Source organism: Tursiops truncatus, chromosome 13 (genome assembly GCF_011762595.2).
Source record: "Tursiops truncatus isolate mTurTru1 chromosome 13, mTurTru1.mat.Y, whole genome shotgun sequence".
In the NCBI taxonomy this organism is placed as follows: Eukaryota; Metazoa; Chordata; class Mammalia; order Artiodactyla; family Delphinidae; genus Tursiops; species Tursiops truncatus.
Genome location: NC_047046.1, coordinates 18,465,702 through 18,492,880, shown reverse-complemented (window position 1 = coordinate 18,492,880; position 27,179 = coordinate 18,465,702). Strand labels below are relative to the sequence as shown.

Below are 27,179 nucleotides of genomic sequence, written 5' to 3'. Positions count from 1 at the left end.
TCAATGCCAGGCAGCTTGGCACTTCCCACAATCGTCTCAGTTAATTCTCCAGACAACCCTATGACGTGGGTCTCTAGAGCCCATTTTACAGACGAGGATACTGAGGCTCGGAGGCTGAGGCCCTTGCCCCAGCTCCGCAACAGGCCTGGCACCGGGTCTGCCCAGCTCCCCGGGAGGCTGCGGGAGGGCCAGGTGGCACGCAAGGAGTTAAGCGGTAGGCAGTGCTGTGGCTCCGCGCGGAGGAGCGCGCCGGGCTGAGGCGCGCTGCTGGCGGCGGCGGCGGCGGCGGCGGCGGCGCGGGGAGCTCGGGCTCCAGACGTGAAGTCCGGGGGAGCGAGCGAGGCAGCGAGGGAGGCAGCGAGAGAGAAGGAAGCGAGGCGGCGGGAGCCCCGCGCCCAGCCGCAGCCCGTGCTCGGCGCACAGCGGGCCCGGGCATCCCCGGGCGGGTGCCTGCGCGGGGCCTCGCCTTGGCGTGGGGCACCCGCAGTGCCGCCCGCCAGCCCGCCCGAGCGCCAGGCTCGTAGGAGCCCGGTTTTCACTTCCTCTCGCCTCCGCCCGCCTCCCCGGCTCTCCAGCTGGCGTCGCCAACCGCCTCCTCGTCCCAGGCCACCGCTGTCGCCGCTGCAACCCAGGACGTACACTCTTCCACTTTCCCGCTGGAGGCGCGGAGGATGTCCCTTGCACCACACCCGGAGAAATAGACCCCCGGGCCCGCCAGGAAGCGCCTTGGTGGCGAGAAAGAAAATCCAGTCTCTGCTTTCCTTGATGCCACTGCAGCAGCTGGCAGCTGGGAAGGTGCCCCCAGAGCGGGCGCACGAAGCGGGACGCGGGAGTCACAGAGACAGAGACCCCAGGCGCCTACTGGGCTCCGCTGGCAGAGTTTGCAAGTGGCTGAGACCCTCAGGTAAGGGCTGAGGGGCCTGGACCTGTTAGGAGGGCACCATAATGGAGGGGGTGCAGAGCTGCTGTGAAAGGATTCCTGTCCCCCATCTGGGCTGCCTGTTCCAGCCGCTTCCTGGAGGCTGGGGTTCAGTGCCCAGAGCCAGGTGAGTAAAGAACCCTGAGTGGTGACAGCCCAGCTCTGGGTAGATGACAAACTTTCTCTCCTCTGGCAGAGGGTTGGACGTTCCGGCTCATCCAGGCGTCCTTCCTCCAGGCATCTCACTGGGTCCCCAAGGCAGGCACGTCCAGGGCTTCTCAGGATGAGCTGGGCCGGGGGGAAGGCAGTGGGCCCCTCTCATTTGGTTCATGAATCACCGCCTTCTTGGCCAGTTCAGAGTTCTGAGGGAGAAGGAGCTGGACGTGTTTTCAAGTTGACTTTACAAGGTGCTTGTCGGGGGTGATACTCTGGTGAATGAGTTCCCCGTCATTTGGAGCCAGCAGCCAGGGCTGCCTGGGTGATGGGCTCTGTGTAGAGTCCTTTGCAGTCTTGCTTACGTCCATTCTGGCGTGTGTGTGTGTGTGTGTGTGTGTGTGTGTGTGTGTGTGTGTGTGTGTGTGCGTGTAAGGAGGAGGAGAAAGAACTGGGGGCGGGGGCCCGTTCAGCCAGATCGCCCCTATCCAAGCCCTTCCAGCAGCCCCAAGCGTCATCACAGGAGCAGAATCACCTCCTTGGCAGAGATACTAGGAGCGGTAGGGAATCACCTCCCGTTCCTTGCAGCTCCTTAGATGAGCAAAAGATTTGGGGGAAGTTTCCTGAGCTGCTCAATGAGACCATTCAGACTGGAGCCTGGGGGAGGTACAGACTTTTACAGAAAAGAGGTTGGAATTGACATTTTGGGTGGAGGCTCCTGGCGCTCGCATCCCCAGCTCTGAGGGTGTGGGTACCCCCCACCCAATCCAGGCCCCTTGAGGCTCTGCTGAGCCCAGCACATAGCTCATGAGTTTGGCCAGATTATCTTTCCTTCTAATGAAAAACATGCTCCAAAGAGGCCACCTGGTCTCCAAGGATCAGTTTGGAGCCACCCCTGTGGTCACAGCCCCCTAGATGGCATCATGCTTCCTCCCTAGGGTTCCAACCTAGGGCTGGGGTCATATCGATGGACTAGTTGGTCAGTGAGGCAGGCAGTGGAGGTGCTTCTGGCCATGACCTGACAGCTAGATGTATTTCCCTGGCCCTGTGGTCACTCTTGGCGTTTGCCTCTAGGGAATAGCATTGCTGTGTGGTTCCTGGACAGTACTTGAGGCATGAGGTGGGAGTCTGAAGACCTCCTGCCCTTGCTTGGCATTCTGACCTGGGGCCAGGCTAGGAGCTGCTTCTCTAGGCTGCTGGGACCCATGGATTCCTCCAGGGTGTCAGAGGCCAGTACTTGATGTTCTGGGGAAACCCCATCTTTGGGCCAGGAGGTTGAACTTCAAGTCTGCCCTCAATTTGCTATGTGACTTTGGGCAAATCACTAGACCTCTCTGGGCCCATTACTGCTTCTGTAAAATGAAGAGATTTCACGTATCCTCAGAAATCCCAGTTCAGACACTCTTGTGGCCCTGAGTGATTGTCACAGATGCAATTTTCAGAATCCCAGAAGGCAATGTAATTTAGTGTTTAAGAGATCTAGGACTCAGATCCATCTGAGTGTGACCAGTCACTTTACCCTCCAAACCTCGGTCCCTCCATTGTAAAATGAGGAGTTCATAGTTCCTACTTCAGAAGGGTGTTGGGAGAACAAACTGAGATGGTGCATGGAAAGTGCTTAGTGTATCTAGTGAGCTACACGGATGCGGCAGCAAGGCTGTCTGCTTTGGGGTCTTGTGCAGGCGTCTGGGTGCTGTTATCCCCGGGGAGGCTGGCCCTGTCCTATCTGAGCACCAGGTGATCGTTGACTGAGGAGCAGGGTCCTTGTTCTCTCCAATCACCTGACACCTGCAGTCCCCGCCCCCTCACTGCTTCCTCATAAAAGTGCTTCTGGACCAGCAGCTCCTAGTGGGGAGCCCCAGGCGGTCTGAGAGGACTGGATGCATCCAGCTGTTGCATTGCCAGAACAACAGGAGATAGAGGTAAGCTGTCCCCACGGCTTCAACTTTGCAGCTGCGTAGGGACCCAGGACAGAGAAGTCCAGTATGTCTGCCCTCCCCAGACTAGGGTTTCTCTGGGACCATGCTAAAACCTCGATGGGGAAGGCAGACCTCATCTTGGCCAACACGGAGTGAGTTAACAGGCATGCAGTCAGGACTGGGGCAGGAGGAACTCCACCATGTGTTAGCTCGATCTGCGGGCTCGCCTTTCAGGATGCAGAAAATGAACACTTTGCTTTCCTGGCCGAGTAGGATGTGTGTGTCTGTGTAGACACATGTGTGTGAACGTGTGCATATGTATGCATTCTCATGTAGGTATGTGTACGTGTGCGCATGTGAGTATGACTTACATAAAAGCCTTAAGTGTGTGGGGGCACATGTGAGACTAGTGTCAATATGAGAGTGTACTCGTGAGATTGCATGTCCATGGATTTATGGGTGTGTGTGTGTGTGTGCGTGTGCGCGTGCCTATGTGAGTCAGTGTGAGTGTGGGTACGCATATGCACTTGTGAGCGTTAAGCAGTTGTATGTATGTGATTAGCTGCACAGATGCAGCTGTGTGTTGTGAGGGTCTGTGTGCTGAGCCCTGTGTTTGAGGAGCGGTGCGGGTCGGCCTGGGCGCATGCTTTGGTAGCTGTACGTGCTGTCTGCACATCTGTGTGGGCATCTGTGAGCGCCTGCATGTGTGTGCATGTACACATGTGTGTTCAATGATGTAAGTGTAAACTTACGCGCGTATCTATCTACATGCTTTTCAATGTACCTTTGTGTCTCTGAATGCATATATGTGCATAGCACTGCACACTTCTCTCTGTGTATGTGTGTGTGACTGTTTGCCATGGTGGAGCCCCTGTGAGTGTCTCTATGTATACGTGTGAGTTTCTGAGCATGTGCATCTGAGCGGTAGAGGGTACATTTGATTGTGTCTGCGTATGTGTGTGTTCCTGTGGGTGTGTACCTGTGTGTCTTGCAGTGTTAACTTGTGTATCTTTGCGTGTACACACGTGTTTCTGAGTGTGTGTACCTATGTGAAGCATTGCGTGCTTGGTTGTATCTCTGTGTATATGCATGTGTTTCTCTGGGTGAGTTCGTTGCCGTGTCCATTTGAGTGTGTCTCGGTGTGCACGTGAGTGTCTCTGAACGTGTCTTCCTGGATGTTGCAGTGTGACTTTTGTGCATGTCTCCGTGCAGAAGTTTCTGAATGTGTGTACCTGGGGTGTTGCATTGCATCTTCTTATGAGTCCCTGGGTGTATGATGTGTGTTTCTGCGTGTGTTTGCCTGTCCGTGGGGCAGTGTAACTTTTGTGCGTGTCTCATGTGTACGTGTGCGTTTCTGAGCGTGTGCATCTCTGCAGGTGTGTCTGAGTGTCTGCAGGGCTATAAAGGTGTGGGGTGGCGGAGCTGTAAACACAGCCAAGAGCGTCCAAACAGAACACATCTCCGAACCTTTAAAGCTCCTCTTCTGTCTGCTCTGCACCTCTGAACTGTGCTCATGCGTGTACCTTCCGAGTGTTGATTCAGCGATCGGTGGTGCCAGGTCTGAGCAGAGCGTTGGGATGTCGGATGTTCATTTTCCCGAGTGCCTTTGCTCTGAAGCCCGTGCCTTCCTCTGCCTCCGACTCCTTTGGCCCCCACAATAGCCCACGTCTCCCTCACCAGAAGCCTGCGCTTAGGCCAGTCGCTGAACAGACTCACAGATGTTCAGAGCACAGGTATAATTTTAGGCAGAAGGTCTGAACATAGGCAGCCTAGGATGCACCAAACATTTCGACAGCAGTTTCTAATTAGGAGCAACTTGTTTTCCTTAAATAAACAAATCAAGTGAGGAAAGAAATTGCCAGAGATGAACGGCTCCCTGGAGCAGGTCCAGATGTTGGGAAGATGGGGATGGGGTCCCCACAGACTGCAAATGTTACTGCTCAGGGTCTTCCAGATTTTCACCAGGAGCTGATGAGGCAGGGGCTGCGGAAGCTGGTGAGGAGAGCGCGGCAGTGCAATGTGGGAACCCTTTCCGAGGTTTGCCTAGTGTTTGGTTATTGGGGTAAATACATCACTGGCCCCAGTTCCTCCCTCCTCCCTGTATCCACGCCCTCAGCCATGCAGCGTTGCTGTTCTTCCCACTCAAGGGGCAGGCAGGGTTTATGCTCCTGATCCTTCACTTTGGGTTTGGCCATGTGTCTACCTTTGGTCACTGGTGGAAGTGACAGTGTGTCCATTCCAAGCTTAGGCCTCAGGGGCCTTGCATGTTTCAGCAATGGCTGGGAGAAGGGCTCCCCTGGGGTAGCTGCTGCCTCCTCAGCCTGGCCCCAGAATGAACACATGTCAACAGTGTTGACACAGCCTTAGTTTACCACCTTAGGAAATAAAATAAGGAAGGCATGTGCCTTAGTTTGCTCATCTGTAATATGGGAATGATAATAATAGTGCCTTCTTCTAGGGTTGCTATGAGTATTTACTAAGTAAATTCAGCCCATCTGCCCTCTCACCCACCCCCCTGGACACTGTAAAAGTGGGATTTGCCCGAGGTTGCAGAGGGTTGGTGGCAGACCTGAGGTTAGAACCTGAGCCTTCTACATCCCAACCCATGACAGGTCCACAGCCCCTTAGATCCCATGCTACTTTCACATGTGAGCATATTAGTTTCCTGTTGCTGCTGTAACAAATGACCACAAGCACAGAGATGTAAAACAATACAAACTTATTCTCTTACAGTTCTAGAGATCAGAAATCTAAAATGAGTCAGCAGGACTCTGTTCCTTCTGGACTCTCTAGGGGAGAATCCACTTCCATGCCTTTTCCAGCATCTGGAGGCTGCCCACATTCCTTGGCTCATAGCCCAACATCACTCTGACCTCTGCTTCCATTGTCATATCTCCATCTCTGACTTCTGAATCCCCTGCCTCCCTGTAATAAGGACACATGATGACATTGGGCCCCTTGGATAATCCAAGGTAATCTCCCCATCTCAAGATCTTTAACTTACTCACATCTGCAAAGTCCCTTTTACCATGTTGGGTAACATTGTCCTAGGTTCCAGGAATTAGGACATGGATATCTTTGGAGGGTAGCTATTTGGCTACCACGGTGAAAAAAGTGAATGAATTATTCCACATTCGTTGATTCAACACATATTTACTGAGTGCTTAGATGCACCAGGCATGAATATTTACTGGGCACCTACCATGTACCAAGGTCTGTCTAGGCCCTGGGGATAAAGTGTTGAGCAAAGAGAGGCCCTGCTGTCCTAGGGGTGATTCCAGGAATGGGAGTTAGAACAAAAATGCATAAATAAATAACTGAATAGCTTCAATTTAAATAGTGATGAGTGCAGTGAGGAAAGCACAACAGGTGATGGCGGTGGCGTCTTCTGATAGCCCCTGTTGCGGTCCTCTGCATTCAGGAACCTCCCTCCCCTGCCCCTTCTGGTCTGGGGGTGGTCACGGCCCCTCTCTGTTGCCAGGCCCCAGGGGATGCACTACCCACCCCTAGTGGCTTCCCCACACTCTGCCCTCCCATCATAACTGTCCTTGGTCACACCGTTGGGGTGAGCCGTCTGTTATTACCTGATGGTCCCTGACTGATACAGGTGCTTTTACGTGCTGGGACGTGTGCTCTGCCCTTTTTGTGTTTCCATTCATTGATCTTTTTTTTTTAAATATACATTTATTTTTGGCTGCGTTGGGTCTTCATTGCTGCGCGCGCGCTTCCTCTAGTTGCGGCGAGGGGGCTACTCTTCATTGTGGTGTGCAGGCTTCTCATTGCGGTGGCTTCTCTTGTTGCGGAGCATGGGCTCTAGGTGCGCAGGCTTCAGTAGCTGTGGCATGTGGGCTCAGTAGTCGTGGCTAGTGGGCTCTAGAGCGCAGGCTCAGTAGTTGTGCACAGGCTTTGTTGCTCCACGGCATGTGGGATCTTCCCGGACCAGGGATCGAACCCATGTCTCCTGCATTGGCAGGTGGATTCTTAACCACTGTGCCACCAGGGAAGTCCCACTCATTGATCTTTATAACATCCCTCCGAGGAAGATGCTCTATTATCCCTTTCTCAGGTAATATAGCCATGTTCATAGCACCGTTATTCACAATGGTGGAAAAGTGTAAGCAACCCAAGTGTCATCGGCATGGGATAAACAAAATGTGGTCCATCCACAAGTGGAATATTATTCAGCCTTAAAAAGGAACAAAATTCTAACACACTACAAGGATGAACCTTAAGGATATTATGCTAAGTGAAATACACCAGACACAAAAGGACAAATACTGTATCATTCCACGTGTACAACATTCTTTTCTTTTTTTAATTTTTTATACAGCAGGTTCTTATTAGTTATCTATTTTATACATATTAGTGTATATATGACAATCCCAATCTCCCAGTTCATCCCACCACCCATCCCACTTTCCTCCCTTGCTGTCCATATGTTTGTTCTCTATGTCTGTCTCTATTTCTGCCTTGCAAACCAGTTCATCTGTACCATTTTTCTAGATTCCACATATATGCATTAATATACGATATTTGTTTTGCTCTTTCTGACTTGCTTCACTCTGTATGACAGCCTCTAGGTCCATGCACGTCCCTACAAATGACCCAGTTTTGTTCCTTTTATGGCTGAGTAATATTCCATTGTATATATCTACCACATCTTCTTTATCCGTTCATCTGTCAGTGGGCATTTAGGTTGCTTCCATGACCTGGCTATTGTAAAGAGTGCTGCAGTGAACATTGGGGTGCATGTGTCTTTTTGAATTATGGTTTTCTCTGGGTATATGCCCAGTAGTGGGTGTGCTGGATCATATGGTAATTCTATTTTTAGTTTTTTAAGGAACCTCCGTACTGTTCTCCATAGTTGCTGTATCAGTTTACATTCCCACTAACAGTGCAAGAGGGTTCCCTTTTCTCCACACCCTCTCCAGCATTTGTTGTTTGTAGATTTTCTGATGATGCCCATTCTAACCAGTGTGAGGTGATACCTCATTGTAGTGTTTTTTTTTTTGGGGGGGGGGGTACGTGGGCCTCTCACTGTTGTGGCCTCTCCCATTGCGGAGCATAGGCTCTGGACGTGCAGGCTCAGCGGCCATGGCTCACAGGCCTAGCTGCTCCGTGGCATGTGGGATCTTCCCAGACCGGGGCACAAACCCGTGTCCCCTGCATCGGCAGGTGGACTCTGAACCACTGCGCCACCAGGGAAGCCCCCTCATTGTAGTTTTGATTTGCATTTCTCTAATAATTAGTGATGTTGACCAGCTTTTCATCTGCCTCTTGGCCATCTGTATGTCTTCTTTGGAGAAATGTCTATTTAGATCTTCTGCCCATTTTTGGATTGGGTTGTTTGTTTATTTAATATCAAGCTGCATGAGCTGTTTATATATTTTGTAGATTAATCCTTTGTCCATAGATTCGTTTGCAAATATTTTCTCCCATTCTGAGGGTTGTCTTTTCGTCTGTTTATAGTTTCCTTTGCTGTGCAAAAGCTTTTAAGTTTCATTAGGTCCCATTTGTTTATTTTTGTTTTTATTTCCATTACTCTAGGAGGTGTGTCAAAAAAGGTCTTGCTGTGATTTATGTCAAAGAGTGTTCTTCCTATGTTTTGCTCTAAGAGCTTTATACTGTCTGGGGTTACATTTAGGTCTTTAATCCATTTGGAGTTTGTTTTCGTGTATGGAGGTAGGGAGGGTGCTAATTTCATTCTTTTACATATAGCTGTCCAGTTTTCCCATCACCACTTATTGAAGAGACTGTCTTTTCTACATTGTATATCCTTGCCTCCTTTGTCATAGATTAGTTGACCACAGGTGCGTGGGTTTATCTCTGGGCTTTCTTTCCTGTTCCATTGATCTATGTTTCTGTTTTTGTGCCACTACCATACTGTCTTGATTACTGTAGCTTTGTAGTATAGTCTGAGGTCAGGGAGTCTGATTCCTCTGGCTCCGTTTTTTTCCCCTCAAGATTGCTTTGGCTATTCGGGGTCTTTTGTGTCTCTATACAAATTTTAAGATTTTTTGTTCTAGTTCTGTAAAAAATGCCATTGGTAATTTGATAGGAATTGCATTGAATCTGTAGACTGCTTTGAGTATATAGTAATTTTCAAAATGTTGATTCTTTCAATCCAAGAACATGGTATGTCTCTCCATCTGTTTGTGTCATCTTTGATTTCTTTCATCAGTGTCTTATAGTTTTCTGAGTGCAGGTCTTTTACCTCCTTACATAGGTTTATTCCTAGGTATTTTATTCTTTTTGTTGCAATGGTGAATGAGATTGTTTCCTTAATTTCTCCTTCTGATCTTTTGTCATTAGTGTATAGGAATGCAAAAGATTTCTGTGCATTAATTTTGTATCCTGCAATTTACCAAATTCATTGATTAGCTCTAGTAGTTTTCTGGTAGCATCTTTAGGATTCTCTATGTGTGGTATCATGTCATCTGCAAACAGTGATAGTTTTACTTCTTCTTTTCCAATTTGTATTCCTTTTATTTCTTTTCCTTCTCTGATTGCCATGGCTAGGACTTCCAAAACTATGTTGAATAATAGTGGTGAGAGTGGACAGGCTTGTCTTGTTCCTGATCTTAGAGGAAATACTTCCAGTTTTTCACCATTGAGAATGATGTTTGCTGTGGACTTGTTGTATATGGCCTTTATTATGTTGAGGTAGGTTCCCTCTATGCCCACTTTCTGGAGAGTTTTTATCATAAATGGGTGTTGAATTTTGTCAAAAGCTTTTTCTGCATCTATTGAGATGACCATATAATTTTTCTTCTTCAATTTGTTAATATGGTGTGTCACACTGATTGATTTGCATATATTGAAGAATCCTTGCATCACTGGGATAAATCCCACTTGATCCTTTTAATATGTTGTTGGATTCTGTTTGCTAGTATTTTGTTGAGGATTTTTGCATCTATATTAATCAGTGATATTGGTCTGTAATTTTCTTTTTTTGTAGTACCTTTGTCTGGTTTTGGTATCAGGGTGATGTTGGACTCATAGAATGAGTTTGGGAGTATTCCATCCTCTGCAATTTTTTGGAAGAGTCTGAGAAGGATGGGTGTTAGCTCTTCTCTAAATGTTTGATAGAATTCACCTGTGAAGCCCTCTGGTCCTGGACTTTTGTCTGTTGGAAGATTTTTAATCACAGTTTCAATTTCATTACTTGTGATTGGTCTGTTCATATTTTCTATTTCTTCCTGGTTCAGTCTTGGAAGGTTGTGCTTTTCTAAGAATTTGTCCATTTCTTCCTGGTTGTCCATTTTATTGGCATGGGTTTGCTTGTAGTAGTCTCTCAGGATGCTTTGTATTTCTGCGGTATCTGTTGTAACTTCTCCTTTTTCATTTCTAATTTTATTTATCTCCCTCTTTTTCTTGATGAGTCTGGCTAAAGCTTTATCAATTTTGTTTATCTTCTCAAAGAACCAGCTTTTAGTTTTATTGATCTTTGCTATTGTTTTCTTTGTTTCTATTTCATTTGTTTCTGCTCTGATCTTTATGATTTCTTTCCTTCTGCTAACTTTGGGTTTTGTTTGTTCTTCTTTCTCTAGTTCCTTTAGGTGTAAGGTTAGATTGTTTATTTGCGATTTTTCTTGTTTCTTGAGGTAGGGTTGTATTGCTATAAACTTCCCTCTTAGAACTGCTTTTGCCGCATCCCATAGGTTTTGGATCATCGTGTTTTGTCATTTGTCCATAGGTATTTTTTGATTTCCTCTTTGATTTCTTCAGTGATCTCTTGGTTATTTAGTAACGTAGTGTTTAGCCTCCATTTGGTTGTGTTTTTACATTTTTTTCCCTGTAATTTATTTCTAATCTCATAGTATTGTGGTTGGAAAAGATGCTTGATATGATTTCAATTTTCTTAAATTTACCGAGGCATGATTTGTATCCCAAGATGTGATCTGTCCTGGAGAATGTTCGTGTGCACTTGAGAAGAAAGTGTAATCTGCTGTTTTTGGATGGAATGTCCTATAAATATCAATTAAATCTATCTGGTCTATTGTGTCATTTAAAGCTTGTGTTCCTTATTAATTTTCTGTCTGGATGATCTGTCCATTGGTATAAGTGAGGTGTTAAAGTCCCCCACTATTATTGTGTTAATATAGATTTCTTCTTTTATGCTGTTAGCATTTGCCTTATGTATTGAGGTGCTCCTGTGTTGGGTGCATATATATTTAAAATTGTTATATCTTCCTCTTGGATTGATCCCTGGATCATTAGGTAGTGTCCTTCCTTGTCTCTTGTAGCATTCTTTATTTTAAAGTCTATTTTATCTGATATGAGTATTGCTACTCCAGCTTTCTTTTGATTTCCATTTGCATGGAATATCTTTTTCCATCCCCTCACTTTCAGTCTGTATGTGTCCCTAGGTCTGAAGTGGGTCTCTTATAGACAGCATATATATGGGTCTTGTTTTTTTATCCATTCAGAAAGCCTGTGTCTTTTGGTTGGAGCATTTAATCCGTTCACATTCAAGGTAATTATTGATATGTATGTTCCTATTACCATTTTCTTAATTGTTTTGGGTTTGTTTTTGTAGGTCCTTTTCTTCTCTTGTGTTTCCCACTTAGAGAAGTTCCTTTAACATTTGTTGTAGAGCTGGTTTGGTGGTGCTAAATTCTCTTAGCTTTTGCTTGTCTGTAAAGCTTTTGATTTCTCTGTTGAATCTGAACGAGATCCTTGCCAGGTAGAGTAATCTTGGTTGTAGGTTCTTCCCTTTCATCACTCTAAATATATCATGCCACTCCCTTCTGGCTTGTAGAGTTTCTGCTGAGAAATCAGCTATTCACATTATGGGAGTTCCCGTGTATGTTGTTTGTCATTTTTCCCTTGTTGCTTTTAATAATTTTTCTTTTCTTTAATTTTTGTCAATTTGATTACTATGTATCTCAACGTATATCTCCTTGGGTTTATCCTGTGGGAGACTCTCTGCACTTCCTGGACTTGAGTGGCTGTTTCCTTTCCCATGTTAGGGAAGTTTTCAACTATAATGTCTTCAAATATTTTCTCAGGTCCTTTCCCTCTCTCTTCTCCTTCTGGGACCCCTATAATGAGAATGGTGGTGTGTTTAATGTTGTCCCAGAGGTCTCTTAGGCTGTCTTCATTTCTTTTCATCCTTTTTTCTTTATTCTGCTCTGTGGCAGTAAATTCCACCATTCTGTCTTCCAGGTCACTTATCCGTTCTTCTGCCTCAGTTATTCTGCTATTGATTCCTTCTAGTTTATTTTTCATTTCAATTATTGTATTGTTCATCTCTGTTTGTTTGTTCTTTAATTCTCCTAGGTGTTTGTTCTTTAATTCTTCTAGGTCTTTGTTAAACATTTCTTGCATCTTCTCAGTCTTTGCCTCCATTCTTTTTTCAAGGTCCTCGATCATCTTCAGTATCGTTATTCTGAATTCTTTTTCTGGAAGGTTGCCTATCTCCACTTCATTTAATTGATTTTCTGGGGTTTTATCTTTTCCTTCATCTGGTACATAGCCCTCTGCCTTTTCATTTTGTGTATCTTTCTGTGAATGTGGTTTTCATTCCACAGCCTGCAGGATTGTAGTTCTTGTTGCTTCTGCTGTCTGCCCTCTCTATACAACATTCTTAAAGTAGTCAAATTCATAGAGACAGGAAGTAGAATGGTTGTCGCCAGGGGTTGGGGGAGGGGGAAATGGGGAGTTCGTGTTAATGGGGTAGAGTTTCCATTTGGGAAGATGACAACGTTCTGGAGATGGATGGTGGTGATGGTTGTACAACAATGTGAATGTAATTAGTGCCACTAAACTGTATGCTTAAAAATGGTTAATGTAGAAAATTTTATTTTACGTATATTTTACCAGAATAAAAATAAATAAGTTAAAAGTCTAGAGAGGCTGGGATTTGAACCCGGGTCTGACCCTAGAGCCTGTGTTCCTTTCTCCGTACAGTATGGTCTCAGCCCCAAAGCACCATGCACACCCAAAGGTGGGTGTGCAAGCAGATTTTGAAACAACCTGGGAGGATATGGGATGGGACTTTGGACGCAGCAAAGGGAAGACCCCCAGTGTTGAGGAGCCCATGGTACGCTGGTACCATGCACTCCCTTTCACCAAGGTTTACCCATTGGTCTATTGGACAAATTTCTATTGAGCACCTACTGTGTGCCAGACCCTGTGGAGATGGTGGAGAGAAAAACAAGATACTAACCTGCATATAATTCCTTGAAGTAACTGCCAGGAAGGAAGGTCTCTGACACTGGGGGTGCACAGATTAGGGCCTTTGAAAGGAAGACTTCCTCGAGAGAGAAAAATGTGCTGGGCTCTGAAGGATGAATAGGATCCATCAGGTGAAAAAGGTTGGGAAGATAGCAGAACCAGCATGTGCAAAGGTCCTGAGGTGAGGAAAGTGGCATGAACCAAAGGCTTCTAGATTGTAGAAGAGTTGGTACACTGTCAAGCAGACAGTTCTCAGGGCCTTGCCAGCCCCATAAGTGTTTTGCTCTTTATCCTTCCAGCAGTGGGGAGCCTTGTAAAGGTTTGAAGTACAGTGAGTGAAATGAGTCTATTAAACCCTGACCAGAACAATAAGAAGAAACCACACCCCCGTGTGAGGTGGGAGCCCGTTGAAATCCCCACAAAGAAGGAGCTGGGTGGACAGCAGTGATTTCAGGATTTTAGCTTCATTATGCAAACTACACAGCTTTCCAGGGGAGAGGTGAGCTTTGGCAAAAAGAGTCAACAAATTAGTTTTTTAATCTGCTTTAAGTTGCTGAAATGCCTTTGTCTTCCTTCCATTGTCACCTGATGGCCCGTGGGCTATTTTAACTTTAATCAGAGAATTTTTTTTTAATTAAGGGTGTTTTTTCCTTTTGAAAAGCAAGTCCCAGCTGTGTTTTGATAAGATAGAATTAAAAATGGCATGGGGAAATGCCACAGAAAGCTTTGGTTTTTCTCCTTGTGGCATCTGAACTGATTTATATAATAATTATATATTTTACTTTGATGCAGCGTCTCCTCAGCCCTTCCTGGCCTCCCCCAACACACCACAGTGTACCAGTAGCTCTGAACACAGGCTGTTTCTAAAATCCCCAACTCTTGGCTCCTAGAGACAGAGGGACAGCCCTGTAAGAAACCAAGATTTCTGACCTAACAGCTTTAGGTTTAGGGGAAAGCTTGCTCACATCCAAGCGCTACCAATTCACAGCTGTGTGGCTTTGGATAATTTATTTCAATCTCCTTAGCTTCCAATTACTCATATGTAAAATGAAAATAATGATAGTATTTATATTCGTGGGATTCTTCTAGTTGTAAGTGACAGAAAATCCAGTGTAAACATCATTACACTCTTATTCTCAGGCATAAAAGGGACTGTATTGGTTCATGTAACTGGCAACTAGCTTCAGGTTTGGCAGGATCCAGGACTTTGACAGAGTCTCAGGGCATTCTCTCACTTTTTCTCTCTCTCTCACCGTCCTTCCCAGTCTCTTGACTCTCCTTTTTCTCTGTAGTGGGCTTCCTTCTCCAGCTGGCTCTGGCTATCTTCATCTGTGCACAAATGCCTACCAGTAACTCCATGATTACATGGTGTCGGCTGCAAGCCCTGTTCCCACGAGTCCTGGAATTGAGACCTTGTAGGTCTCCTGGAATCAGAGAAATGGACTATGCTGTTCAGTCAGATGGGGGTCATATGACCACCTTGGATCCTCCTGGTGGGGAGGGTGTGAATCAACCTTTGTGGTTTCCTGAACCACAAAGACCAAAAGTGGGAGTAGGATGGGTCCCCAAAGGAAAATCAGGACCCAGTTAACCTAAGAAGAGGAAGTAAATGCTGGTCACACTAAAATGACCTATTGGCAGTCCTCATCTCAGAGGGTTGTTGTGAGGTGAAGATTTAATGATATTGATCATGCCAGGTACTTAACACTGACCCCGGCATGCAGTGTACTCAGTAAATGTTATTACTACGACTACTACTGCTACGGCTCCTGCTCCTGCTCCTGCTACTACTACGATGTTATTATTAGCATGGTGATAATATAGGCCAGGGAGGGGCTCTTCAAGTGTTCAGGGCTATGGGAGACACCCATGACCAGAAGACTCAACCTGGACATCCCATTGGCCCCTATGAACCTTGGACCTGTCACTTTCCTTCCAATTTTGGTTGCCAAAAGCCATCATCCCCTAACAAACCACACCTCATGGATCACTTCACTGGCTAAAAGCCGTGATGGCTCAAAGGATGCAGGGAGTGGACGCAAATCCAGATGCCTCCAGGGGTAGGTGGGTCCCTTAGGAGTGAGACAGAGCAGAGGGTCAGTGGTGAACCAGAAACCCAGTGGACCCTCTACTGGGAGCATCCACTCCCACCCCAGCCCACCGTCTCCCCACAAGAACAGAGCCCAGGTGGCCACATCTCTCAAGGATTTTTTCCAAGAAGATTCCAAGGTATTACACAAAATCTCTGTGGTTGTAAATGTTGGTCACCAATTCAGGCAGTTTTGAAACACAGCACAGACCAAACAAGCATGTCTGTGGGCTCAGCTGGACCTCTGCTGTAGAGCCAGGTCTCCCCCATCTGGGGGACACGGGGCCTGTTTTTTCTGAACCACAGTGAGCACATGTTGGGGATGCCCTTGGAAAACACACCAGCCCATTGTTTTGAATCAGTTTGTGTGCTGCATGCCGTCAGCATCCCCTTGGATGACCACTGGAAGACCTTTTTATTCTGAGCTGCGCCATTTGTAATAGGCTCCGTGGATCGGATTCAGTGAGAACGGCTGCTTAGAAGCAGTTCATTTTGCTGCCTGAGATTATTAAGGTTCTCTCTGATTTCCTGCTTCACTCTATTGATTTCCTGGGATAAAACTTCCTCTGCAGAGGCTGCAAAGGTAATTCAGCTGCCATCCCTCCATGTGAGGGAGGGTTGGATCCTGGCTTTCCCATCCCACTTCCTGCTGTGTGACGGAGGGCAAATCACTCCACCTCTCTGAGCCTTGGTTTTCTCATCTGCAACCTCAGGGGGTCATCATAGCTCCTGCCTCCTGAGAAGGTGTCGGGCACATAGCAGGTACTCATCAACCTTAGCTCCTCCGGTAAAACTCCAGCCCCAGCAGCCTGGTGAAAGGGAGATAGAGGCTCATGCTCCTTGTATGTACTTAGCACCCTCTCTATGGCAGACCCTTTCAAACCATAGTCCCCTTCTTTTACTCACAGCAGCCCTGAAGCTTGTGGCTTTACATCACTCTCCTGTTTTACAGATGAGGAAACTGAGGCTCTGAGAGGTGAAGGGATCTGCCCAAGGTCACACAGCTGGGACATGCTGGAGCTGAGACTTGGACTTCAGTGTGCCTGAATCCAGCAGTCCTGCCTCTTGAGAGGGGCCCTACCTTCTAAGGCAGCCAGCTGCATTCACACTAACCCATGGGCCCCAAGGACCCCTTAGTAGTGGAATCTAGACCGAACTGTGCTATTAACTTGCTGTGTCACCTCAGGAGACTTTCTTGATCTCTCTGGGCCTTTGTTTTCTCAGCTCCTTAAACTCACATTGCTCCCTTCCACCTCAGGGCCTTTGCACATGCCGTGCCATCCGCCCAGCATACATCCCTCTCCGCCTCCACCCCTCTTTACCTGGTTAATTGCAACTCCTCCTTAGGGTCTTGGGTGAAGCATGATTTCTGAGAATTCCTCTGGGGCTCCCCTGGGCCAGGTCAGACCTCCCCTGCTGTGTACTTTACAAGATTCATCTCTTTCCTTCAGGGTTTGTGATTACAGTGCTGTGTGATGATTTAACTAACCTGTGTCACCTCTGCCAGACTGCCCACTTGAGGGGGGTCTGGAAGCCATTTAGCACCGTTCCTATGCTCACACTCCAAGCCTGCCACATACATACAGCAAAAAGCTGTGGTTATTAACTGAAATTTAAAAAGAGCTCTTAGGACCCTCAGATGCTGCTGATATGAGTGTGAATTAGTACACCTGCTTTGGAAAACTGCTTGACCATATTTTCTTAAATGGCATGATACATCCTCTAATCTGCTATTCTACTTTGAGATATAGACTCAATAGAAATGAGTACATATGTTCTTTTTATATATGTTGTAGTCATAAGTGTGAGAAACCAGAAACTACCCAAATGTCCATTATGGTAGAATAGACAAGTAAAATGAGCTTCCATCATAACGTGGAATAGTACACAGCAGTAAAAATGGGCAGGCTATAGCTGCATGCCACAGAGGGATCATGCAAAAGTAATGCCTAGCAAAGGAAGCCAGACACAAAAGGGCATATACTATACAGTATTAATTACAGAAAGCTCAGAACAGAAGCCAGAGTTTAGGAATGCATGCATGCTTGGTGAACACATTATAAAGAGAAACAGGGAAGAAATAGGATGGTTGTGATCTTGGGTGAGGAAGGGAGGGGGGTGATTTTAAAAGAGCACAGGGCTTCCCTGGTGGCGCAGTGGTTGAGAGTCCTCCTGCCGATGCAGGGGACACGGGTTCATGCTCCGGTCGGGGAGGATCCCACATGCTGCGGAGCGGCTGGGCCCGTGAGCCATGGCCGCTGAGCCTGCGCTTCCGGAGCCTGTGCTCCGCAACAGGAGAGGCCAAGGCGGTGAGAGGCCCGCGTACCACAAAAAAAAAAAAAAAAAAAAAAAAAAAAGAGCACAGAAGGGGCTCTGGGGCGCTGGCCAGGTTCTGTTTCTTGCCCTGGAAGGTGGTTACATGGGTGTGTGTTCACTGTGCAATAATTCATCAAATTGTACATCTTTGTTTTATGTTTTCTTTTGTCTGTGGGTCATGGGTTCCATGGAAAGACCCCCTATGTCCCCCACTACCACCACAGATAATTACCTCTGGGGGGACTCCATCTGGACCACCCTGCTTTGGTTTATGCACAGAGAACATCTCTGCTATCCTGTTTAAGCAAGTTTTTTTCTACTTTCAGCACAAAAAAATCGTATGTGGTGTGGGGTGTGCCCCTCTCTGTCCTATAAGGCCACAGGGGTCCAAATTTACATGGGCAAAAACAACCCAGTAACTTTTTGTCTTAACACAGAGGCCACCAGCCCAGAGGACACAGTTAGCCCCTTTTTCTCAGACTGTGATAAGAATGGGGGCTGGGGGGCAGGGGGGCTGATGGCCCCAGAAGAAAATAAAAAAGAAACTACGAAAGAAAGAGAAAAATAAAACCTGAGAAGCATTTTCAAGTTTCTAGCTTTTCAGGCTACCAAAAGATGGAGGATCAGCTGTCCTGGATGGAGGGTCAGATAACAGGGCTGGGCCAGGAAAAAGAACGAGGACGTGGAGCTCCGAGGTGGGACAGCTGAGTGCCAGACCCGGGGTGGGCTGGCCTCCAATCCAGGAGAATTAGGTTGGTGGACTCACTGCTCCAGATCTTTTCCTACCACCCTGACCTCCATTTCTGTGCAGACAGGAGGGTGGGCCTGGACCCTACTCTTGAACCTGGGCCCTAGCTGGAGAGCAGAAACACCGTGATTGGTAATGGTCCTTGGAGCTTGAGGCAGAATATACCAGGTCTGCCAGGGGCTTCTAGAAGTCTGGCTGATGGTTTTGGATTATTAACTCCTTGACAATGAACTTTCTCCATCCATTTAGGAAACATTTGTAAGTCTCCTACTTAAGATTCGTTAAACAAATATGAATTGTGCTTACCTTGGGCTGGACTCTGCTAAGCATCAGGGATAGAATTAGAGTGACCAGCTGGTTTTGGATTGCCCGGGATTTTCCCAGTTTAAGCACTAAACATCTAAGTGTCCTGGGAACCCCTCAGTCCCAGACAAACCTGGATTGTTGGTCCCTGGTGAGCAAGATTCTTCTGACGCCTGACCTCACAGAGCTCACAGCCCAGTGCAGGAGGCAGGGAATTACAAACCAGCACATCAGTGTTTTGGTGGAGGACGCATGGGGGCTGTGAAAGCCCAGAGGAGGTCTCTCATCCAGTGGAGGGTTTCCAAGAGGGCTTCCTGGAGGAGGTGACATCTGAACCAAGCCCTTCAAGAGGAGTAGGGTCAGGCAGGGCTGAAGGATGGGGGAGGGTGGAAGGCAGTTTTCCCGATGGGAGAGAGAGGCGAGAGGCTGGTGTGTTTACGGAGGTGAATCAGGTGAACTGTGGCTGGAGGTGGAGAAGAGTAGGGCTGGGGAGAGGGCTAGGGGACCTGGAGGGGTAGGTCATGGATGACCTTTTGGGCCTGGGTGGTACACCGGGCATTTGGGAAACCTGGGTGGGGGTGGATCAAATTTCTATGTAAAGGTTGCCCGGGCTGCTGTATGGAGGGGGAAGTGGTAGTGGGAGGTGCAGGTAGGGAGGGGTTAAGCATGGCTATAAAGAGACTGTTGGGCAGGGCTGTTCATTAATCCTTCCACATGCTCAGGCCAAAAGCCTCGGAGTCATCTTTGACTCTGAGCTTCATCTCCTGCGCCACATACGACTTTCAGTAAATGCAGCCCCTTCTCACCACCTCCATCCCCATTCCTGGCATCCCGCACCCTTTTTCTGCTTTTTCTCCACAGCTCCTATCACCTTCTAATCTACCATATGATTGACATATTTATTTGTTTACGCTCTGCTTCTTCTCTCAAGAGCAAGGTTTCTCAGCATCGGAGCTGCTGACATTTTGGATCAGATCATTCTTGTTGGTGCTGTCCTGGGCATTCTGGGAAGTTTTTGGAGCATCCCTGGCCTCCCTACCCACTAGATGCCAGTAGCATCTCCTCCCCAGGAGGTGACAACCAAAAGAAACGTCTCCAGACATTAGCCAGTGTCCCTGGCAGGGGAAGGGGGCAACACCACCCCAAGTTGAGAACTACTGCACAAGAATTTCCGTTCTGTGAGTGCTGGGATTTCTGTGTCCTTCATCATTGTTTCCCCGATGCCTAGAATGTGAAGCTTGGCTCGTTCATAGTGATGCTCAATGAACGTTCGTTGAATGAATGAGTGAGTGTGAGATGATGGGGGCCTGAGCAAGGGAAGGGTTTGGGAAATAGTGAAGTGAATGGATCAATAAATAGAACTACCATTGTATTTATTATGGCGATGATCCCAGGCCTTTTCTTTATCCTCTCCGGAGCTCATATTCCTTTCATCATATGACAGAGGAGGGTCAGAAAGGTTAAGTGATGTGAGTAAAAACCCTGCAGGAATGAGTGGTGGAACCAAGTTTGAATCCAGGTCTTTAGGAATCAAGTTCAGAGTCTTTTCAAGTGTCAGATACTGTTATATAATAACAACTGCTGTTTATTGAGCACTTGTTACATGCCAGGTACTGTGCTTTGGATGGATCGCCTCGTTAAAGCCTCTAACAACATCGTGAGATGACTACGTCATCCTGTTTTTACAAGTGGGGATTGTGAGGATCAGGGAGGTGGAGTGAGTTGTCCAGAGTCACACAGCCAGGAGTAGAGCAGACCTGTCTGACACAGGAGTCTGAGGCTGACTCCCAAGCAGGAGTCAAGGATGCACAACCCCTCCCCCCTCACACTTTAGGTAAAGGCATCACCCCAAAGTGCTTTTCCTTTCCCTCTTGTCTGAGAAGGAGAAATGATCAAAGGATTCCCACTGATGTGTTAAGTATCAAGGCTGCATTTCAAAGTGCCCTACAAGGAGACTTTGTAAATTTCACAAAGCCCCCGGGCCATGTGAAACCTCTTCCTCCTTAACCTCGATCTCCCGGCCCGGCTGCACTGGCCTGATGTGGAAGGCTGTGCTCTTAACCACTCTGCTCTCCTTCCCCTCTGATCAGACAGATTTCAAATAAATAATTTCAGGGAAGCATCATGAACGTTTCTGAGGGGAAAGGCTGGCGCATTATGGGAACCTAAAGGAAGGAGACTCAGTTTATTTCAGGGATTCAAGAGGGGCTCTCCAAGGAAGAGGTGTGGATATGGGGATGGGAAGGATGTGTGGGAATCTGTTCAAGGGAAGGCTCCTTCAGACAAGGAGATGGAGTGTCGCATCCTGCATCCTGCATCCGGCCCGCCTGTAGCTCCGAAGCAGAAGAGGGAGGAGGTGATGCAGAGAGGAGTGGGTGGGCCCTGGGTGCAGTAGGTGCGTGCTTGGGAATGGGTCCTGGTCCTCACTTTGGCCTTCCCTTCGGCAGGCTCTCTGCCCATCCCATCCTGACCCATCCTGGGTCCAGAAGCAACACAGACAGCCCCCTCTTGGAAGTCAGGCCCCGAGCCCAGTGTGTCTAGCTGTGGCCAGGCCGAGTGGGCACACTGGGCAGACCTCCATGAGAAGCTCTTAAGAAAAGCCCGTCGTTGGAGTTATGAACTAGCCTCCTGCTGCAGCGGCGGGAAGGTCTGACGTCGGACCCTGGGTCCTCGCCTCATAAACCCTCCTTTGACCTGAGTTTCTCCTGAGATCGGGGCTCCTGGCCCCTCCAAGGTGTTGTTCCTTCTCATCCCGCCGCCAGGGCTCAGCCTCTGCTCCGCTGGGGCTCCTCTGACTGTTCTTCACCGTATCACACACCATCTCCTAGGATTCTTGCTCCGATGAGGTCCCACTTACTGGTTTACTGGTCTAACTACTGACCTGCCATCTACAGCAGCGTTTCTCCACCTCGGCCCTGTTGGCATTTGGGGCTGGAGAATTCTTGGTTGTGGGTGCAGTCCTGTGTGCACTGTAGAATTGGAGCACTGTCCAATGCCAAGGACACCTTCCCCTTTGACTGTGACGACCAATGTCTCCAGGCATTGCCACATGTCCCCTGGGGACAAAATCGCCCCCAGTTAAGACCACTGGTTTAGATCAGTCATAATGCGTTCCTTGAGAATTGGCAAATCGCTACCCCCTTCGAAAGATAGGGGTTCTGTTAGCCAAGTAGAAGGAAGGGGATATATATAAGGTACATAAGAGTGTATGCTACACACACTGCTGTAGAGTTTCTTTCTTTTCCTTCCTCACCACCCTGCCTCCCACCCCCGCCTTCCTTTCTTTCACATTCCAACAAAACCTTCTTTACATCATTTACAAACACAGGCAGCTGGATCTGGGATTTGACCCTGTGGGTGCAGTTTACAGGCTTTTGGAATAAAACAAACAAACAAAAAACAAAAAAGCCTCTCTTCGTTGAGGTAAAGTGTCCCCTTTAAGGCAGGCACTGTCATATTTGCCACCTTCTTTGTATAGTGTTATCTACTTAATAGATGGTAAATCCATTCTTTTTAAATTTTTTACCTTTTTTCCCCAATTTTTAAATCGCAGTAAAATACACGTAAAATTTGCCGTCTTGACCACTTTGAAGTGTACAGTTCAGTGTATTCAGTACATTCATACTGTTGTGCTCCCATCACCACCCTCCAGTTCCAGAACTCTGCTCGGTCAGAGGTGGATGAGCCAGGATCACCTAGACCCACCCTCTTAGTTTATATCTGGGGAAATTGATGATGCCCAGAGGGAAAGGGACTTGCCAGGAGACATTGCCAGTTAGAATCAAAGTCAGGATTAGAATGTAGGGCTCAGTCTGCTCGGTGTCCCCTTCCATGTGGCCCTCCCAGGCATCTCCCAGAATGCCTCACACACAAAGTCACCACATAGATATTTAGTGACCGTGCTGGCCAGGGACTCCACCGGGGTGCCCCCTGGGACTAATCCAGTTCCCTCTCTAATCTCTGGGAGTTTGGGAGATGAAAACCTACTCCAGAGGCTAATGGCCAATTAATTGCTTTCTTTGGCCAGATAACACGTCTCATCTTTTTTTCTAGAAATTGCCTTACCCCCCACCCAAGGTCCTACCTGTTCTTTCCAACGGCTCTCTTTACTCTCTCCCTGCCCTCCCCCTGCCCACACTGGGGCCAGACATCAGAAGGGCTGCTCTGTGATAAGAGGGCCATCGATCCCCTTTCTGGCCTCCTGGACCCATCTCAAGGTGTCTGGGGTACTTCAGTTACTCTCACAATGAGGACATTTAGCCAGACCCTCCTCCCCTGGGATGCACAGAAGCAGAAACTGGAGGAAGAGTGAGAAGAGAAACAGAGGAAACAAAACCCAGGAAAACCGCCCATTCCGAAGGCAATGCGCTGGGAGAATGAGGCCCAGCCAGCTCTGATTTCTGAGATTTTTTTAGGAAGCGCCTCTGCGTGGCTTGTTTTCCCCGTTGGCAGGCTCATAGGGGATGGCGCCCAAGGCAGGACAAAGTTAGAGGCCCCACTCAGACAAGCGAGGCAAGGGTCCAGCCTGTGCTGGGAAGGGTGGGGGCCAGGAGAACAAGGGTTCTGTGTGTTCGTGGGCACAGGGATGGGAACCACGGGCTCCCACTGGCTCCAGCCAGGCGCTGGATGCCATCAGAAATGCACGAGGCTGGACAAATACTGGGTCAGGCGGCACTGGTGCTGGGCAATTGAGACAGCCGTGAGCAGAGCCCTTTCAAGTGAGCTGCATTTGAGATGATGACGAATTCCCCCTCTCGGTGGCCAAGACTGCTTGGGATGAAAATGACTGCCAGGAATGAGCCAAGCCCATCCCAGGAGGCTGAGGGGAGGTCTTCGGTCTTCTTGCCCTGGGAAGAAGAACCCAGGGAAGGGGTTGCAAACTCAGATGTCCTCAGGGGCCAGGCAGGTGACCTAACGCAGGTCACGTGGGGCTCAGTTTACCATAGTTGACCGCTGAGCTAGGTTCAGCTCCCAGCTCTTCTGCTTGCTTAGCCGAGTAACCTTGGACAAGTGATTTTAATCTTCGTGCCTCCCCATTTAATCCTCGTGCCTCCCCATTTCTATATGGGGAAATCTTCGTTTCCCCATATAGAAAATTGAGTTACTGCTAGTACTTACCTCGTTGGGGTCATTGAGAGGATGAAATGAGCTAACACACAAAAGCACTTAGAACAAACTGTGCTGGTTCGTTTTATCGTTCAAGAGAAGCGGACCTGTGGGTTTGTATTCCAAAGCTCCAAATCATTAGCTGTTAGCCGTGAGCTCAGATTGGAAAATGAAATACAACCTGTTCCCTGGCTCTCTGCAGCCCACAGCCCATGGGCTGCCCTGGCAGCCTCTGGCCAAGGGCTTTGGACAGAACTGGGCTCCAGTGCTGTCTCTCCCACTGCCTGGTTCTGGATCCTGGACAAGTGACTTAACTTGTCTGTGTCATGTTTGCATCATCTATGGTCGCAGCAGAAGCCAGGGGGAAGCGATGACTCACTATCATGAAGTGGGGAAATCGCAAGGGATGGTGCAGCACATCAGGGTTTGTGCCAGAGGGGAGCTGTTACCACCTCTAGTCCTGAAAAGGCAGAGGGCGAGAGAGGTGACAGAAACCTGGAGAAAAGTGTGTGGAGAGGGCCACCTGAGGGACCGTGGTCTTTGGTAGAGGGACTCAGCCAAGCCTGGTGGCCCCACAGGGAGAGAGTGGTGCTGGGGGAGGGAATGCCTTGACCATTTTCTACCCACCTTCTCATCTCCTGCCCTCATATTGGCCAAACCCAAGTGGAAGTCAGAGAGCCCGTTGATGTGGTCCATGCAGACCACCGCAACTAAGGCAGAGAGCAGTGTGGAGAAGGGGAGGAGTCAGTGTGGAGGGGCGTATGAAAGACAGGTGATGCTACCACCTGCCTCGATTCTGGAAGGCTTTCCTCGGCTAGCAAACGTGTGACTCTCAACACACAGATGTGGCAATAGGCCGACGGTGTTCTCATTGTTACTGAAGGAGGGAAGGCAGGGGCACTGGAAGGGAGACTGAAGGATCCCTCTGGGTGTCCTCAGAGTATGTAAGCGGCCCCTTAGAGATGTTGAAGGGTGTATGTGTTTCCTATTGCTGCTGTAACAAATTACCACCAACTTGATGGCTTAAAATAGCACACATTTATTCTCTGATAGCTCTGAAGCTCAGAAGTCCAAAGTGGGTCTCACTAGGCTAAAATCAAGCTATGGGCAGGGCTCTGTTCCTTCTGGAGGCACTAGAGGAAATGGTTTCCTTGCCTTTTCCAGCTTCTAGAAGTTGCCCACATTCCTTGGCTCATGACCCCCTTCCATCGTCAAAGCCGGAAATCACATCACTCGGGTCTCGGCTTCTAATGGCCCATTTCCTTCTCTGACTCTGACCTCCGGCCTCCCTCTTCTAAAGACTCGCGTGATGACATTGTGCCTCTTGGATAATCCCCATCTCAAGACCCTTAACTTAATCGTATCTGCCAAGTCGCCTTTGCATGTAAGGGAGCAGAGTCACAGGTTCTGGGGATTAGGACGTAGACATCTTCGGGGGTCTTAATTCTGCCCACCATGAAAGGGATCTAGGAAGCTTCTCGGAGGGAAAATACCTTCCCACTGCCATGCCCAAGAATTCAAAATCCCCTCCATTAACATCTCTTTTTCAGACGAATGATGTTCCCAAACTCCAGCATTTCTTGATCTGCCTTCAGGGGTTTTCCCAGAGCTGCATGTTTCCCTTTAAATGAATCTTCCATCAACTCACTATTTTATTCAGCTTCATCCTAAGTAATAATACATGGAAAATCAAGGTTCGATATAAATAAATTAATTATAAATTTTAATTAAAAATTACTTATAAATTTTCTAAGTATTCCCATTAAAATAATTACATAACTATTGACATTTTAAGGAAACTTGATATGTGAACCACCTAAAAGTGCCTCATGGAATACTATGAGTGTGTGTATCCCACATGGCAGAGAACTCTGGATGGCCACAGGAAAGGGCAGATAGGTTTCCTAGATGGCAAATATGCCCTGAATCCCAGCCTACTGCCTGCACAGTGATTGCATTAGTCAGGGTTCTGCAGAGAAACAGAACCGAGAGAGACAGGAACAGAGACAGAAAGAGACAGAGATTTATTGTAAGGAGTTGGCTTACTCAATTTCAGAAGCTTTGAAGTCTCAAGATCTGCAGTCAGCAGGCTGGACACCCAGGAGAGCTGATGGTGTAAGGTCCAGTCTGAGTCTGAGTCTGAAGGCAGAAGACCCATGTCCCAGCTTGAAGACAGTCAGGCAGAGAGTGAATTCTCCCTTAGTCCACCTTCTCATGTCACATCTCCTTCTTTGACTCTGACCCTTCCACCTCCCTCTTCTAAGGACCCTGGTGATGACGTTGTACCCGCTGGATAATCTGGGATAATCTCCCCATCTTGAGACCTTTAACTTAATCATAGCTGCAGAGTCCCTTTTACGTGTAAGATAACAGTCACTAGTTCTGTGGATTAGGACATGGACATCTTTAGGGGTCTTAATTCTGCCCACCACGAAAGGGATCTAGGAAGCTTCTCACAGGGAAAACAATCTTCCTACTGCCATGCCCAAGAGTGGGGGCCACCCATATTGTGGAGGGCAATCTGCTTTCCTGAGCTACCAGTTCAAATGTTCATCTCATCCAGAAACACCCTCTCAGGCACACCCAGAGTCATGTTTGACCAAACATCTGGGCACCCAGTGACACAGTCAACTGGACACATAACTTTAACTGTCACAGTGCTCTTGTGGAAGGAACTCAGAAGGGAGTGAAGAGACCTGGGTTTGGGATCTGGATCTGTCTGTGACATTAGCCAAGTCTCATTCTTTCCTGGGGCCTTGGTTTCCAAATCTGTATGGTGGGGACAGTCCGATCCCTAAGGTTCCCTCTGGCTCAGACGTGATATGGATTTGCTCTACGCCCATTGCTATGTCAGTAATCAGACACTGGAAGATGACAAAGGCCAGTTTTGACATGGATTCCATGGAATATGGCGTACGGTTGGCGGCATCGTAGGGATCCGTCCAACCCAGGACCAGCATTACTCATTCTTCCTGGACCTCACCTAGCACCATGTGCACACATAGATTGTGGCTCTTAGTGGGGAGACTATTTTATTCAGTCTTGTAGCCATCACACCAGGCCTGGAAAAAGGACTCAGTATATTCTCTGGTTGTTGAATGACTGATTGACTGATAGAATAAAAGTCAGTGTGATGTGTGGGATAGTGTCAAGAGGTCCACGTGTGCTGAAAGGTCCCTCATAGACTGGAAACCCCCATAAAATTAGTGGTGAGTATATGGGCTCTTTGAGTCCTGCAAACCTGGGTTCAAATCCCAGAGCCACTGCATAGGAGCTACGTGACCTTGAGCAAGGTACTTCACCTGTCTCAGCCTCAATGTTCTTTTCTGTTCAATGGGGATAATAATAGAACTGAACTCATAAGTTTGTGATGAGATTGAAATGAGATAATCTATGCAAAGGGCACAGCCCGGTGCCTGGCACATAGCTAGTGCTCCATAAATATTA

General features: G+C 47.8%; 1 protein-coding gene across 2 annotated transcripts in view; it reads left to right on the top strand.

Annotated features, from left to right (window-relative positions):
• Positions 1–259: 259 nt before the first annotated feature.
• WSCD2 (WSC domain containing 2) overlaps positions 260–27,179 on the top strand; it is a 105,017-nt gene continuing 78,097 nt past the window's right edge. For both annotated transcript variants that reach the window (XR_012325225.1, XM_019950164.3), the window contains exon 1: positions 260–904. The gene's annotated coding sequence lies outside the window, so the exon portion shown is untranslated. The remainder of the gene's footprint in view (positions 905–27,179) is intronic.